Here is a 16,806-nt window from a genome sequence, read left to right as displayed (position 1 = left end):
CAAATAATACAAATTACTTAAAAGGTAAATACGTGCAATTACCTGAATCCTGATGCATTGTGTGAGAGGAAAAAGAGGGGGGCAAATTAAAGTACCAAAGAAGAAAAGCAAGAAAAATAGACCTTTAGAGTTTTCCTATTTACTTAGCAAAACACTGTTTTTGTTCTTTCAGTATTCCCTTCTGTGAAATGAGAATAGTAACTTAATTAACATGGTTAAAAATAAAACTGGGAGAGCATTCTGAAGTATTTTGCAGGGTAATATTCAAGATGCAGATTCAAGCTCTACAGAGGAAAAAGGAACCTTCTTTTCAAAAGCAGACATTTCTGCTCTGACAGACACCTGCAAAGAAAACAAAACAAACAAAAAAACAAACAACCCAAACCAAACAAAAAACCCCACAAACACTAGTAAAAACTTATCATAGCAAAACTTATGGCATTGCTAATGATCAACAAATACAAAAACATATAATGTAGCCAGTTCTGGTATGGAGTGCAGTAGAAAACACAATTTCATAAAAGAGAAATTTAAGGACAATCTGAGAACCTTACAAATTTACTGTGTTACTTTGCTCAGAAGTTTAAACCATCATGTTTTCTGAACCCCAAACACAAAGTCCCCTTACTCAGAAGACAGGATTTCTGAAAAACAATGTATAAAATTGTAAAGCCATACACAGAAAGCTACTAATGAGGGTGCTAAAGTTCCTAGCAAATTAGCCTAAAGATACTTATTATATATGAAAACATTCTGTTAACTCCTAATGATATCATGGAAGAATGCTTTTTAAATCCCTGAAACTAACAGCAGCTGAAAACTAGAAAACCTAAAAATGATTACATGTTATCATAAAGCCAGACTTGGATAAATAAGTTAGCTCATAAATCAGAGCTATAGAATCTACTTCAGGATAACTAAAACAGCGGAAGCAAGTACTGTTTACAAAGGAACTTTAACTCCAAACAATGCATCTAACCAATAGAAAACAAACACATTAAAAGAAAGGAAATTAGTGAAGTCATTACACAAACCCAGCTGGGAACCCAGCTGTTTCAAGATGAAGCAAACTCTCTAATTCTTGATCTTCAGGAGTGTCTAATTAGAATACAAACTAAAAAGTTGTTCTCCGAGACAATGTTAAACAAAAAATAAAAGAAGTAGAAAGCTTCCTCTCAGAATCAGATTCCTCTGCTGTGACAAACAGATTTTTGGAAGTCTGAATAACAAAACAAACCAGAAATGTTTCTGCTAAGAAGTAGGACATTAACTATGCTTAAATAAGGGCTGGAATGTACACGAGCGTAATACTATAAAGCATGTTTTCTTTTGTTGTTGTTTATTTATTTATTTATTAAACATTAAATAGACATGCTGCAAGCCTATGGTGTTAATCACCTTCGTTGAACAAACCAATCAAGAAAGTACTGCAGTCAAGAGTATAATTTCAAATCGTACTGAGGACTACAAACCACAAAATTTCCAAGTAGGGCCACCTTACTTGCAGGACTTGCAGTGAAATATGTTTGTTAATTAGATAACTTTGCAATTCTTTATTTTCATTACACTACTAGTTTGATATTGATAATAAGAATACACTTAGGAATAAGAAAGGTATTACAAGCATAAGGATCAGGTTGACAGGAGGCATGAGAGGATAAAGGAGACTGGATTTGAAATAGTGAAAGTAAGGGTACGCTGACTGCAGAATAAGTGTAACATTATTTCTTACCAGATCCAGCAGTTCTACTTTTGAGAAGATAATGTGAAGATACAGATATTTTTTATTATTATTTTGAAGCAGAGGACCTACATAATCACTTTTCTGTTTTAGGATATTTACCGCCACAAATATTGTGAAACGGATTTTTTTTTTTTGGGGGGGGGGGAGGGAGAGGAGGCGGGAGTGAAATATACTCAACACTATGCTCCTTATATCTTCAATATCTCTTAACCGTTGTTATTTTTTTTTATCCTTCATCTAGTGCAAAGGCATAATTTATATCACTGTAATGGTAGTATTTAAAGTGCAGTTGTAAAACAATTTTGCAGTATGATTTTGTTCAAGAGTGCCCTACACTGAAATGGCAATACCATCACCAAAAATCCAGTAGCTGAGAAGGTGAGGCTTAATGTTGCAGATGATTTAGTGTAAAGGAAGAATCTTGAGACATTAAGAATGATAATAAATAAATAAATAAATTCTGTGAAGTATGAATGTGCAGTGAAATTATCTAAATATTCTCTGTTTATGCTGAATCAAGCCACTGCTTGAAGCTATTAATCTTTCAAAGACTATTTCTTTTTACATTATATAGATAATATTTTAAGGTAATTGGTATAATACTGGAAGCATATGGGTTCAGTTGTACAAAAACCTATATCTATCACTAACCAGTTCGTCTGAAAGTTAAATTAATGGAAGTATTTTATTACAAATTCCTCACTGGTATGTAATGGTTTCACGTGTTTTCCCCTCTGTTGGTTCAGCCATTCATTAAATCATAATCTGCCTTCACTCTGAACTTTCAGCCTACCCTCTGGCCTGGATTAATCCACATCACAAAGCTTACATTTGGAGAAAGTCTCATATGATCTAAAGATCTGACAGCCTTCTACTTTCCTTTTCCACTGTATATGTAATGTTCAAACCGTTTATCTTGTTTCAGTCTCCACCTTCTTATGCCTGCTTGTCTTCCAGGTCAGGAGGAGAGGTATACAGTTATCTTCCTAGCAATTAGAAAGGTAAATCAATTGAAAGATCTCAATACTCAATAAAAAAGAACATTTTGAAATTTAAAAGCATACAAATATTTGGTACCCATACAGAAACCACTGCCCAGGTTGGAGTATAAGATAATTTATTTGTGTAAGAATCAGCTTTTCTTGTAAGCTTCAAAAGTATTATTTAAGAAATTGATTCTACCAGGAGAGAAATAAAAGAGGTCATCTCAAAATATTTTGTAAGCTTAGATGGGTTGGTAAAATTTTAAATATATTAATAATTATTTATCTCATGTGATACAAGTTCCAGAGACACCAGTGCACTTGAAATTTAAATAAAGACAGGGATTTTCTGCACAATTTTGCACAAGCAAGAGGAATTGTTTGTAACCTAACATAGTCACTAAATTATATTTCTACTTATTATTCAGTTTGCTACCATCTATATATATTTGTTGATTTTATACATGCTATTTCTGTGTTGTTTTTTTTTTTTTTTTCTCTCATACTTGTTTTTACTTGCAGTGTATTTATTTGTCTTTTTATTTTTATTTTTTAATAAAAATGAAGTCTCTCCATGGCAGGGAACTTGTCTTATTTATTTTTATAGAATGTTGCTTAAATATATGTTATGTATGTAAATGATCTTAATTTTAAAATAATAATACTTTCACATCAAAACTTATTTTGAGCTAAATACTCAATTTTTATTTGTTTTGCTCCTTATGTTTTTGACAAATTAAGTTTTTTTTTTTCATGCATATTCAAATACCTTTCCACATTGAGCTCCTAATTAATTTAGTTTAATTTAAACAGCTAATTTTCTTATGAGAATTCCCAGTTCCCAGAGGGCAAAATCATAGGTCCACTGCAGGTAAAGAAAATTATGGCTTCAGCTTCATCAGGGACAAGATTTCACCCACAACCTTAGCTGATAATGTTCTCTGTACCATAAACTGCTATTATTGCAACGCAATCTGTGATTCTGTTAGTCATCAAATGTGGACGAGTTTGCAAAAAACATTGTTCTTCTTCATTTATTTGATTGTGTAAAACCCAATCCATTCTACTCTATATCCCTTTCTTCATTTCTTTTTTCATATTTCTTTAAGGTTTCATTTTCTCTCATCAGTTACGCTAATTTCTTTTACAAGCAGAATGTTTCTGCCTGACGTTCTTTCTTTGGCAAATGAACCTCCACTGTCGCTCTGGTCTCTGCTTTTCTTATGTTTCCTTCCTCCTCAGCTCTCTGGTTTTAGTAGGTTTCTTCCCCTCACCTCCCTTCTAGTCATCTCTATACTTTTATTCCAAAAGGGGAGGGGGGAAGGAGACCGGGACCTTTGGAAGAAGCTAAATTATTATTATCCTTACTTTACAAACAGGAAAGCAAAACTAGACAAAGCAAGAAGATGAATCCATGTTTCCATGTTTAGTTCTGGAATTAGCACATAGAAGAAAATCTTCAACTTGTCCTGGGGCTGAGATTTTTCTTAAACTGATGGGATGCCCCTCCTGTAGCTGTACAATTATATTGCCTTCTAAGCTGAAGCAGACAACAGCCACATTGTCATTTTGCAGCAGGTTGGGCTGTTTCTGCTATTTGCAGCTCACAGAAGCCCCTATGAAATCAGGGAACAAGTATAAATTATGCCGAAAAGGCTGAGATTAGTTTAGGGAGTCACAGAACCCAGAAACTCAAGAGGGCCCAAGCTTCACAGACTTCTACATATGTTTCTGACATACATGCAATATACGCTAGCAGTTTCTATGCATATTATATTGCATTTGTATTTATGAAAATAAATAAATAAATATGAAGCTGTCCTCCTAAGTAATTATTTAAGAAGTGTGACTGCTTGTAAGAATATTTGCACCACTTTTTTAATTATTGAAAAGAAATAAAATGTAAGAATTAGTTTATAATTTCTGATGTATTTTTGCTGGAAGTGGGTTCACTTTATACTAGCACAAATATAGGATGGTACTTTAGTGGAGGAGAGGTGAATTTCAATAAACCTGAATAATAACCATTGAGGGTGTTTATTTCTTTTAAACATTCTATACAGCTGTTGTAATGTTGGCAAAGGTGTGTGCAAGAAAGCTACATATACGATACTACAAACTGTTTCACCCTTTATTTAGTAACAGCTGGTAAAATGGTATTTAAGAACAATTTTGATTTAATCTAATGAGAAACTATGTTGCAATGTACTGTACTGCCTGCGGAAAATAATTAGACAAACATTGATTTTATGTTGCTATAATAGTTTCATTTTCGATAACTAGGAATTTATATGCATAGTTATTTGTTACCATTCCTCTCTATATACAGGCTGGAGATTTGCTTGAAAACAAATAAACAAACAAAAAACCCCACTAAACTTAAGAAAAAATATGACAACAACAACAAAACAACAACAACAAAACATAAAAAAAAGTCTTAAAATGAAGTTTAGCTATTTTAACTGTAAAAGGTCTCCCTTAAGAATTCAGTTTTATATTCAACTGATGTTAGACCAAGCTGGTGTCAAAAGAAACCAGACAGTGGGATCTACGGGGAGTCAGAAGTAAATTAGAACACACGAATACTAACAAAAAAAGGAGAACAAACAGAAAACAGGGCATGGAGGATAGCATAAAAAGAACTTTATGTTCAGTTTTGTGCCTACACCTGATATAATTTGCATTATAAAATTTCTGATTTATTTATTTTATGAATCAAAATAATCTTGAATACACTGAGGCATGACAGAAGACTAAATGTAGTGTAGGGCTCTGACTTATAGCAGTTGTTTTCCTCCATTGATATGAATGCAATTAGACTTTTGCTTAGTTTACATGACTGAAAATCAAGGTCAGAATCAGGGCTAAAGATACATATTTACTGGAAAACAAAAGATGCAAGCGAAGAGCTGGACAAGTGATCATTCACACATGCACTACAACTAGTTCTACCAAAGGCAAAGACTAAGCATCTGTCTGAGAGTAATTCACTCAACGGATCTTTCCTGAACATCTAAACCACACCATGTTTTATCCCTTCTTTATCCCTTATCCCTCAGCAGTCCTCCAACATTGTCCCAGAAGGCTTTTGATTCTCAAGTACCCTCACTGTCCTCAGGCTTTTCCCTCAGTTTTGTTATAAAACCATTAATCTTGCTGATGGCAATAGAAGTCATCACATCCTTTCAGAGCATTCAAACCAAAAATACACATGTGAAAATAGACATGTAACCACAAGGACCCATTTCAGGAAAAATATGACTGATGCATAGGGGGGCATCAGAGAAGCTTGCTCAAAGCAATGTGCTGGTGTCTTATTCATACTTTATCTTGCCTTCATTTTAGAGTAAACTGGTTTTCTGACGTGGGAACATGTCGTTTCATAAATGGAGGTAACTCATTTGAACTTGTCTTGGAATTATAGAAACCACTTTTTTCCTTTTGGTGGAAGGAAACCATAAAATGAATCTGAATCCCTTTAGGTTTCTTTCTGCTCAATTTAGTCAGGTTCTGTGGCTTTCACTACCCTCCCCATTATCTACAGCTAAGGTGTATGCACTAGTTTAACATCCTAAGTGTATGGAACCAAGAGGAATACAAGAAAGCCTACATTTCTTATATGATTCTTCCGTGGGTTATTTAAAGCTGACCATATTTTAGGGTATAATGGAAGTTATTTTGCAGAAGCTGGCTTAGTAAAACGCATCATCAGCTATTTCTAAACTGTTTTACATACTTCCAAACAGGCATTTTTCTACATATTAAGAATGGGTCCTGTCATGTAGCCATCCTCAGAATGATTACAACTTCAATTTAAGTTTATTGGGACTTTTCAATGAGACTCTACTACAGGATGAAAAGCACTCATGACATCTGATACCTATTAATTTGGGAATTCACAATTTAAGACCTTCAGCGCTATGAGTGTCTTACTTATTTGCAAATACTTTTCAGTGTGTTTACTTGTGCTTATAATGACATTATGCTGAGAATATTTTACCCTCAAAGGAATTTATCATATTTTGTTTGCTATTACCAACATGTTTTTTTGAGCTGTTAGTCTGAAACAAATATTTAGACAAGTGAAGGAAGTAGTATTATTATTTCTCCCACTGCACATTAGTAAAATGTAAAGTACTGTGCACCTAGATTGTTATCTGCTTCTGATGAAGCTTGTGATTATATTTTCTGGGTTTAGTTTGAAAGCTAAGACATCTGTTTATCTGGTGCATACAGAAAAACTCTCATGTCTCTTCATCTCTAAAATTTTCAAAGGCTTTCATTCTGTTTTAAATCCTTTGAAGAAGCAGTAATCAAAGACAAAAATTATCAGAGGTACATTTTTGTTTCCCAAACAATGAAGATAACAACGCTCATCCTACTCCGATTTCAGGCACTTGCAATGAAACTTCAAACCTGGAGATTTGCCACACAAATCAAAAGTAATATGGGTAGCAGCAAACTCCAAAGTGCTGGCTGGATTACAGTTAATATGGGTACGCCCCCCAGACTTCAATTCATCATATAAATTTAAACCAGGCATTTAAATAATAAAGACCAATAAGGCAATGCAAAGACTTCAAAAAACATATCCCAGCACAGCATGACAACACATCGAGGTTTTTTTGTTCTCCTTCTTTTTTTATTCAGATGAAGAAATTGGGGAGAATAATGGTGAAATGCCTTTGTAACACAAAACCTTTCCGGAAACAGAACATTGAACAAACAATATTTTGCCATTCAAAACTGATTTTCAATTTCAAAACTTAGTCTGAAATACTATTTTATAAAAAGAAATGAAAATATTCTTGAAAAATATACATTGCAACTGAACTGTCTTAATTAAGATTTTTTTGTATTGCCAGATCTATTCAAACTACATTTTTACTTAGCACTTGAGGGGAAAATTAACAGAGGTTTTTCTTGAGGAACTGAGAAGTTTGCTATGCATTTTTCATTTATTGCTCTTACATGTATTCACCTCTAGTATAATGATGCCATTTAAATAGATTTGGGGCAGAAGACTGTGAATATTTAGTTGAAACAATAAATGGTGGGAATATGTGAAATGTTCTTGCAGAAATTCTAATTTATTTATGGTAGAAAGAGAGAAACAGAGGAAGAGAAAGGCAGGGCAGGGCAAGGAAAGGAAAGGAAAGGAAAGGAAAGGAAAGGAAAGGAAAGGAAAGGAAAGGAAAGGAAAGGAAAGGAAAGGAAAGGAAAGGAAAGGAAAGGAAAGGAAAGGAAAGGAAAGGAAAGGAAAGGAAAGGAAAGGAAAGGAAAGGAAAGGAAAGGAAAGGAAAGGAAAGGAAAGGAAAGGAAAGGAAAGGAAAGGAAAGGAAAGAAAGGAAAGGAAAGGAAAGGAAAGGAAAGGAGGAAGAAGAAGAGAGAGAGAAAAAGAAAGAAAGAGAGAGAGAGAGAGAGAGGGAGAGAGAGAAGATTAATTTCAAGACTTTTGAACCAAGCACAACCTTCACCCTAAAGACATATTCATTGTACTCATCATTATTCCTGGATGTTCAGACACCGGAACTGGGCTGAGGACATATGAAAAAAAATGAAATGAAGTAATATAGTATCATTTCAGTCCCTAGGGTTTACTCTGGAGCACAAATGAGACATCAGACAGGGTCATTGTCCTATGAGTTCAAAATCCTTCCTGAACTTTGCACTTATAGCCACAATGACATGTTACAGAGCTCTCATGGGTTACCATGTCAAGACTGTGCAATCCTATGATGCCTCTCATCAGTTTGGTTAGCATTTGTACAGATAGTACGCAGATGTTTTCACAGTTACATTGACCATGAGGAGCTAACCAAAGGTAACAAATGCCATGTTGGAAGACAGAGATGAACATTTTAAAATTATATTTTTTTTGAAATGGGAGTTCTGCTTTGTTACTGATGTGAAGTACATACTTACCTAGCAAGGAGAAAAAAAACAACAACAACAAAAAAAAAAAACAGACACCTGCCACTGTAAAATAGTTAGGAAGTTGTATTCCATTTTTATGGAACATTATTTTGATTAGAAATATCTCCCTTATCTTTAGATTTACTTAAAATAAGCTTGGGCAGAAGCAACCTCAGTTCATTTAATAACTATGAAGCCTGACTCCTTCAGAAGAAAGAGAGAGAAAGAAAAAGAAAGACACGGATTTTTTAGCCTTAATCATTTAAAATAAGCTCTTTTTTTCTCCTGTTTCAAAATGCTCAGTGCTATCACAATTGCAATGCAGTTTGCATCAGTTTTCTCAGACATAAGAACTGCATTAATTGCTGAAAGTGACAACTTTCTTTCGTGATATCATAGCACCATATCATCATTGCCCATAAAGTACATTGCTGGCTCAGTACTGTTGAGTCAGAGCTTCATTCAAAGCCCTGTGGGTGAATAAGGCTGTGGTTTACCAACAGCATTGAGATGATCTGAGCCTGGAAGTTATCACTTTCAGTGGCAATTTTCTCAACCCTTCCTCTGTCTATATATTTGGCCCCTCCTACCCCCAACTCTCCATTAATATTTAAACAAAAGGAACTGATACTGAAAAGTGTTAATATTTAAGAGGTTGATTGTTGAATCAGTTTCTGGATTAGTTTACAAAGTAAACATACGACCTCACCTGTTGGCACAAGGGAAAAGGTATTAAGAGACAACAGAGAGAAGGATGGAGTGATCATCTCCTATAGCAGCTTCTTATACTTAAGTTAGATTAACGTGTTCATGAAAATATAGCCTAATTTAATTCATATTTCCAAGGTCCTCAGTGTTTCCAAGATAGATGAACAACTGTCACACTCTCTGACTCTCACTTTTACCTCCCTTCCCTTCACCTGGGAACAACCTCAAGATGCTATCATCACAGCAGCAAAAGAGCTCTCTGAAGCATATTTGCCTGTCGGCTGGGTAGTTGCCTTCAATTAGAGGTGTGAGGAGTTTTGTCTTCTAGGTCGCAGGTAGATTTTAGAGCCAGATTGCGTTGTCTAACAAATGAATTTGTATCCTGTGCTTTTACCTACATGTTTGCTTTTTGGGAAAGGGAAGTAAACATAGGGTCAGATATGAATATTTTATGACCTTATGAAAACAAAGCTATTATTATGACCTTCGGGTTATAGTTACAAAAAAAAAAAAAAAAAAAAAAAAAAGAAAAAAAAAGGAAAATAGAGGGGAATCAAAAGTGGTTGTAAGAGCAGTGTAATGAAAATTCTACCCTTGGTGCCCTTCTACCTCCAATGAACAGATATTCTTTTAACCCATGAATCACTGTGTCTTAATAAAATTCATTTCAGTGTTAACTTCTCAAATTTTGAAGAGAGAAACTTGTGAATGTATTTGAATATTGAAAACCAGTCTGTTGTAAACTAATGTGTAGGTATTCCAAAGAGAGAGAAAAAAAATAAACAACCTGATCACTTTGTTGAATCTAAGTCCAAAAATGGTAACTGGCTTAACAATAATTGTTCCTACAGAAAATAAACATTTCATTTATTATATTATTATTATTAATTATTATTATTATTATTGTTTATTTATCAGCCAGTCCTGTTATCTCCTCCGCTCTGTCCACCTGTTCCCTGCTACACCTGGAAGAATATTCCCACTTAAGTTACAATGTACCTGTACAAATCATTGACTCAGATACAAAATCAAGAATATTCGACCACTCTTTAAGGAAGAGAATGTGTGGGAAGTGGAGCTAAGAAAAGACAATTATTTTAAAAATATCTAAAATAGATTTTGAACCCTACATTTTGAAGCATTTTAAAGTGTAATCTCTCTCCTTTCTGATCCCCTTTGACATTTCTAGATGATACTGAAAAACACTGAACTAAATATGAAGATGAGAAAAAGACATTTTCTGTAACAGATTTACACATATATAGAGCTAAATCTTATCCCAAAACAGGCTTATGAAAATGGAAGAAGGAATTCAAGGGCCTTCTCTGTCTGGTGTAATTTTAGATGACTTAGGCTATTCCTATGTTAGGAAACAGCGAAAAGCAAGAGAAACACTCGATTAAGAGATACAGTGCTAAGGATCTAGTGTCTGTACCATACACAACTCACATTCTTTCACTTTTGCCTGGTCTCAGAGGATGAAGCACAATTGGTATGCTTGTGGAGAACTTCTAGATTAGTTTAATTCCCCAAAATCCTGGTCCACTTGCTCTATATCTGCTTTGTGATGGGAAATAGAGGACAGAAAAGGGACCCATGAGTATGCTGCCCAAAACAGGCAATCCCCTTAATGTTACTGTCTTTGAAAGAGTAACTCTGTGTCAGTAAATGACCTATTGTGGTTTAGCCTGAGCAGGCAGCTGAGCACCACACAGCTGCTTGCTCACTCTCCCCAGGTGGGATGGGAGAGATTATCAGAAAGGTAAAAGTGAGAGAACTCACAGATTGAGATAAAGATGGTTTACTGGGTAAAGCAAAAGCTGTGGGTGTAAGCAAAGCAGAACAAGGAATTAATCCGCTACTTCCCATCGTCAGGCAGGGGTTCAGCCACTTCCAGGAAAGCAGGGCTTATCATGTGTAATGATTTCTTGGGAAGACAGACACCATCACTACCAATGTCTATCCATCCATTCATCCCCTCTCATCGTCCGTCCGTCCCCCCCCCCCCCCTTCTTTACCCCAGCTTTTATTGGTGAGCATGACACTATATGCTATGGCATACCCCTTTGGCCAGTTTGGGCCAACTGTCCCAGTTCTGTCCCCCTGCTCAGCTCCTAGTGCACTCCCAGCCCCCTCACTGGCAGGGCAGTGTTTGAGAAGCTGAAGGTCCTTGGCTCTGTGCAAATGTTGCTCTGCAACACCTAAAACCATCAGTATGTTATCACCAGTATTTTCATCAAAAATCCAAAACACAGCATTGCATGATCCTCTATAAAGAAAATGAACTCTATCCCAGCCAAAACCATGATAGATATTTATACATATTTACACAGAATCTTTTTCTTTTATCTTCTCTGTTTGTATAGGCCTATGAACCTCTGAGAATAATCTGTTTTTATCTGCCTGAATCCTCCCATTTGGTTTTGTATCTCTGCAGTTCCATCTTTTTTTTTTATTTCCAGAAGTCCGCATGGCAGCTTTCCAATTGTATTTATCCACTCCAACTAATTGAGTCACATAAATGCAAGTAATTTGAAGCATTATTGTGAGATATTTCTGTTTGCCTCTTTAATTAAGCAGTTGTTCACAGGTGCATACAGTTACAACAAAATTAATTGATAGCTTTATATTGCAGTTCTTGAATCTGCTGCTATTTGGTGTTTGCAAATAGTGCTGTTAGACACAGGAAGTCTTATCTTGTTCATAGGGAACATTTCTCATTTTCCTTCAGAAAAGGTTAGGACAGATTGACCTATATATTGGAAAATCTATGCAAGCGGTAAAGGTAATTTTGCTAAAAAGAAACAGAGCAAATGTTTATTTATGGAATACTTTATTACCAATGGGAAGAGCTGCAACCCTGCTTTATATTTCTGCATCCATAACAAGTATCTTTACTGTCAAAAATCATTGCTAGTGGAAGTTAATAGCTTCTGTGGAAATTGTGGGCACTTCGTTAATTTTTGTCAGAGACTGCATACCTTAACCATATAAGATTGTTCTAGGATTATTAATAAAATTTCTTTTAAATATGTATTTTTTTTGTTGTTAAGCTAAAATATATATATATATATAAAAACACAACACATACAAATATATATATATTTTTTTCAGCCACCTATGAAAAATTTTCAAGTGTAAGCATGGGAGTCTTGTTTTATCCTGTATGATTCTGGGAACCTAGCTAGAGGCTACTAGTAGCATAAATGGAAAATGATAGTCATAATCCAGAGGGCAATTCAGCCCTAAAAGGTAAAGTTGGAATTTCCACCTGGAAGTGACTACTGCTTACTACTTATCTATGCTTTGGGTATCCAGATAGGTGGGAAAGGCTACAAGAATATTTTTATAACATATAGTTATATAATATATAGTTATATCCTGAAAAATCTTTAATTTTTAATTTTTTGTCAAGGTCTTCACTTAAGATGAAAATATGTGTTCAAGTTAACAGTCAAGTACCCTTACTTAGTGTGAATAAATAATTATGTCAGAATCTGGCTTTCATTGTTTAAACTTTTCTTGGCAGAATTCTTATTCCTTGCAACATTTGAAAGGAAAAAGGAATTAATACAATAATAATGAATAAATAAATAATAATTCAACATTAACTGAGATGGGAAGCAGTAAAAGGTGTATGTTTTCTACTGCACTTAGCCCCAAACTTCTGCCATATGTTCTCTGTATAGTAGTCTATATATCTATACATATTACTAGTGACAGTAATAATATAAACACTGTTGTAAAATTACATAGTATAGTAATCATTTCCTACAGAGCAAATTCTGTCTAGTGGAATCAAATGCAAACTTGCCATCTAGAAATAGAGTAGAAAGCTCACACCTAAAAGAAAACAGTGTCCAATGACTGATATGATTTAGGGATTAAAGAAGAAAACCAACCAATTGCTGCCATCCAGTGTGATGGTTTATCTGAGAGTTTTTAATCTAATTTTCTGTGGCCTCATCGGAACAGCTGAAAAATAGTTGTGCCTCAGGCAGAAGACAGTAATTGACCCAAATGAACATATTTTACTCCATATTGCAATAAAACAGGATCATGTACGCAATGAGCAGTCATGTTTCAGGAAGACAAGACAGTAATTTCCAAATGAGGGAGAGAAGTTGTTATGAACTTTGTGTGAGATTGCAATCCCCAAATATTTCAACAGGCAGACAACGAGAGGGAAGACTTTTTTCTTCATTACAAAATGCATAATAGAGGAGTACAATGTCCACTTTTGCTGTTACATTTTACAGTTGCAATAACAATCTGAGAGATCTGAGGGGAGCTACAAAGAGAAGTAAAACAGTGGTAAACTTAAAAATCTCAAGCTGTTTTATTTCTCTAGAAGAGTAAAACTCAGCATGAATGTAATGGGCATATTCCTCATAAGTTGAAGAGACCTTTGCAAGTAAAGAGGATTCTTAATATAGCAGGAGAGATGGAAAAAAGATCATATAGCTGAAACCTGAATGTAGACAATTCCATTTTAAAACAAAGCATGCTTTCCTAAGAGCTTTGAGAGAACTTACATAAGTATCTTTTATATTTCCCATTATCACTTTAGTTGTCTGTATTAGTTCTGGGTACCTTACTAAAGTCTATTCTCCACCTCACCCATAAATTATGAAATTGCTCCCTGAATGGCTGACTAAAAATCTGTTCAAAGTATTGTGGATACTATAGTAGACAGTTACAACTGCCAAGGTAGTAGTGTATTAGCAGTGAATATGTAGGTAACATCAGCTGAATAGCATAAAAATGGAGATAGCAAGATTTTTTTTCCCCTCACAAACTCAAATATAGCTCAAATATGACCATAAAACTGCCCTTGTCAATCTTCGGTCTCCATAAGATGAACCTAAACACTGGTGCTCACTGTTTAGTTCGGGCATTCTTTAGAGGTTATCAAGATTGTCAAGCTTTCTCATTTAAAATCACTGCGTATCTATCTACCACCTGGCACTTATGCAGAAGTGCACAAGTACATGAAATTCTGCCCATTGTGGTCTAAACTATTAAATGTAAGAATCCCATGCAGAAGTTAATGCTGTTAGTATTTTCTCTCTTTAACTTTTACATAGCATCCATCTGCTGCAGTATATATGAACTTATAGCAGAGCTGGGTAATAAAACTGAGGAGGTCACTTTTATTCAACAGAAAATCTGTTCTAATTTGTTACCATAATAGTCAACTATAATGGAAAATTATGAAAGTTTTCTTATCTGTTATTAAGATTAAGTTGTTCTTTCAGTGGGCAAAGATAATTTTCTGGATGAGTATATAGCAGCACAATACATAGTTTTCTTAATACTTTCAAAAGCTTACATAAAGTACAAATCATAAAGATTTAAAAATCACCATGTGGCAAATGTTCATCCTGAGGTGATTTACAGAGCTGTTTTTTTTTTTTTTTTTTTTTTTTTTTTTTGATGAGGGAGGAGCTCTAGTTCTGAAAAGAAATGTTGCAAAAACAAATGGTAGAGTTCATTATTTGTTTTATCTCTGTGAATTTCTATCAGTTTTACTCAAATTAAGCACGAAAATGTTTTTCTTTTTAACTGCCAGACATGAAAACCTTGTTCTGGGATCTGAAAGTCACTGCCAACAGTAGAGTTCTCTCAGGCCAGATTATTACAATTGAGTAGACACTTTGTCTCCAGTGGGATTGTGAAGGTGCAAATAAAGGCAGCATTTGGCATTCCAGCGGGAAATTTGGAGATAGAATATCTTCACTGATGACATACATGCCTGACTAGAATCCAGCTTACTCCCCCAGAGCTATTGGGTCTACTAGGCAGGAAAAAAAAAAAAAAAAAAAAAAAGAAAAAAAGTTACAAGTCAAAGTCAAAACACAATTGTTTCTGAAGCAGACAGATATGACTCACAGGGTTTCTATCAGTTGAGAAGGAAGCTGTCTTTCCTTTGAAACAATTTAAACATGAGTCCCTTTGACGTGGTTGTAGCATCTCTAGTCTAACACAATGGAAAATGAAATATATGCAGCCAGGTACAACAAACCATTTGGAATTTTGCAGCACTGGTTAGTCACAATTAGGAGCTTGCTTGCAGACTAATGATTACTTCCTAACATGCTTAGTCACCTGTGCTGCTTTTGGGTCAGTATTAACAGAGATGCATAGCATGGGATTTAGGTGCCTAAACGTGCCAGCTGTTGTGGATGTCAATTTAGGTGCTTATCTCCTTTGGATACCTGAATCAATCTCATGCTGTTGGGCCCTTCAGTCCCTGCTATCTGGTCTTTCCTGTTCCAGGTATCTCAGTACCTGAAACTGTATAATAGTCTTTCAGCAACCATTTTCTATTTGTTGCTTCTCATTATTTCTGCTCCAGCTGAAGTTATTCCTTGTTTTGAGATTAAAAATACTAATTGTATCATCTCATGGGCCATAATATTGGGAAATACATGGCAGCCATTGGGTTTTAATGGCAAGAAGTAAGTAAATAACTGGGATTTGTTTCCAGATGGAGTTGGTATAGAAAAGTCATTCAGTACTGTCCTGTTTAAACCCCAGTGCTACATTCTGTATTGGCCATGGAAAATGGGCTCATCATTTGTAGAATGAGGTACAGCAAGCAAGAATTATGGTCAGCTTCCCCAGGGAGGTACAGTATCAAGTGCAGGGGTGAAAAGATTATTTTTAATCAAGTGGATAATCTTCCTCACTGTGCAATGGGAATTACCTCAGGTGTAAACATTAACCATTGTAACTATTAAATATGAGGGATATTATATTAATTATTGTGTAGATGTGAAATAAACTGCTACAGCTTTTGCAGTTTGTAAAGAGGACAATGAACAGAGAGTCTAAATTGGGTATTTAGCTCAATACACAGAAAGATGTAGTGATCATGTGATTTTGAAATGATAGTTACAAATTCAAGGTGTATGGTATTGAATCATGTTGAATAATACTTAATTGTTCCATTTAACGGTATTTAATGCAATTATTGGAAATACCACAGCAGGCTAAGGGGCTTGGGCTAAAAACTCATATTAATTTTCATTAAGGTTTGGCTATCTAACTCCTCTGGATTAATTTGAGAATATAAATACCATTACTATGTATTTATTAGTGATAATTCAAAATTAGTAATTATAAAATACTGATGTTAAAAGTTTTTATTTCAATAAAATTAATTATTATTTATTTTTTTTTCTATCAAAATCAGTGAATACAGGTACTTGCCTGGGGTGGAAAATAATTTTATGAAAACTGATCTAGTGTGAACATACCAATAAATATACGCTTATGAAGCTATACTTCATCAGATGTAATAAATTTCCTTTGCATTTTTTTTTCCTTACTTACAATATAATCATTCTTTACCTTGCAATTTCTATGGCTCTTCTTAGGGGTCTCATTGATTTCATTTAAAGTATTTTCAGTGACCCAAGGACACTTTGAGCTGATTTAGGTAACTTTCAA

Source organism: Cygnus olor, chromosome 1 (assembly GCF_009769625.2).
Source record: "Cygnus olor isolate bCygOlo1 chromosome 1, bCygOlo1.pri.v2, whole genome shotgun sequence".
NCBI lineage: Eukaryota > Metazoa > Chordata > Aves > Anseriformes > Anatidae > Cygnus > Cygnus olor.
Note: the sequence above shows the minus strand (reverse complement) of the source record.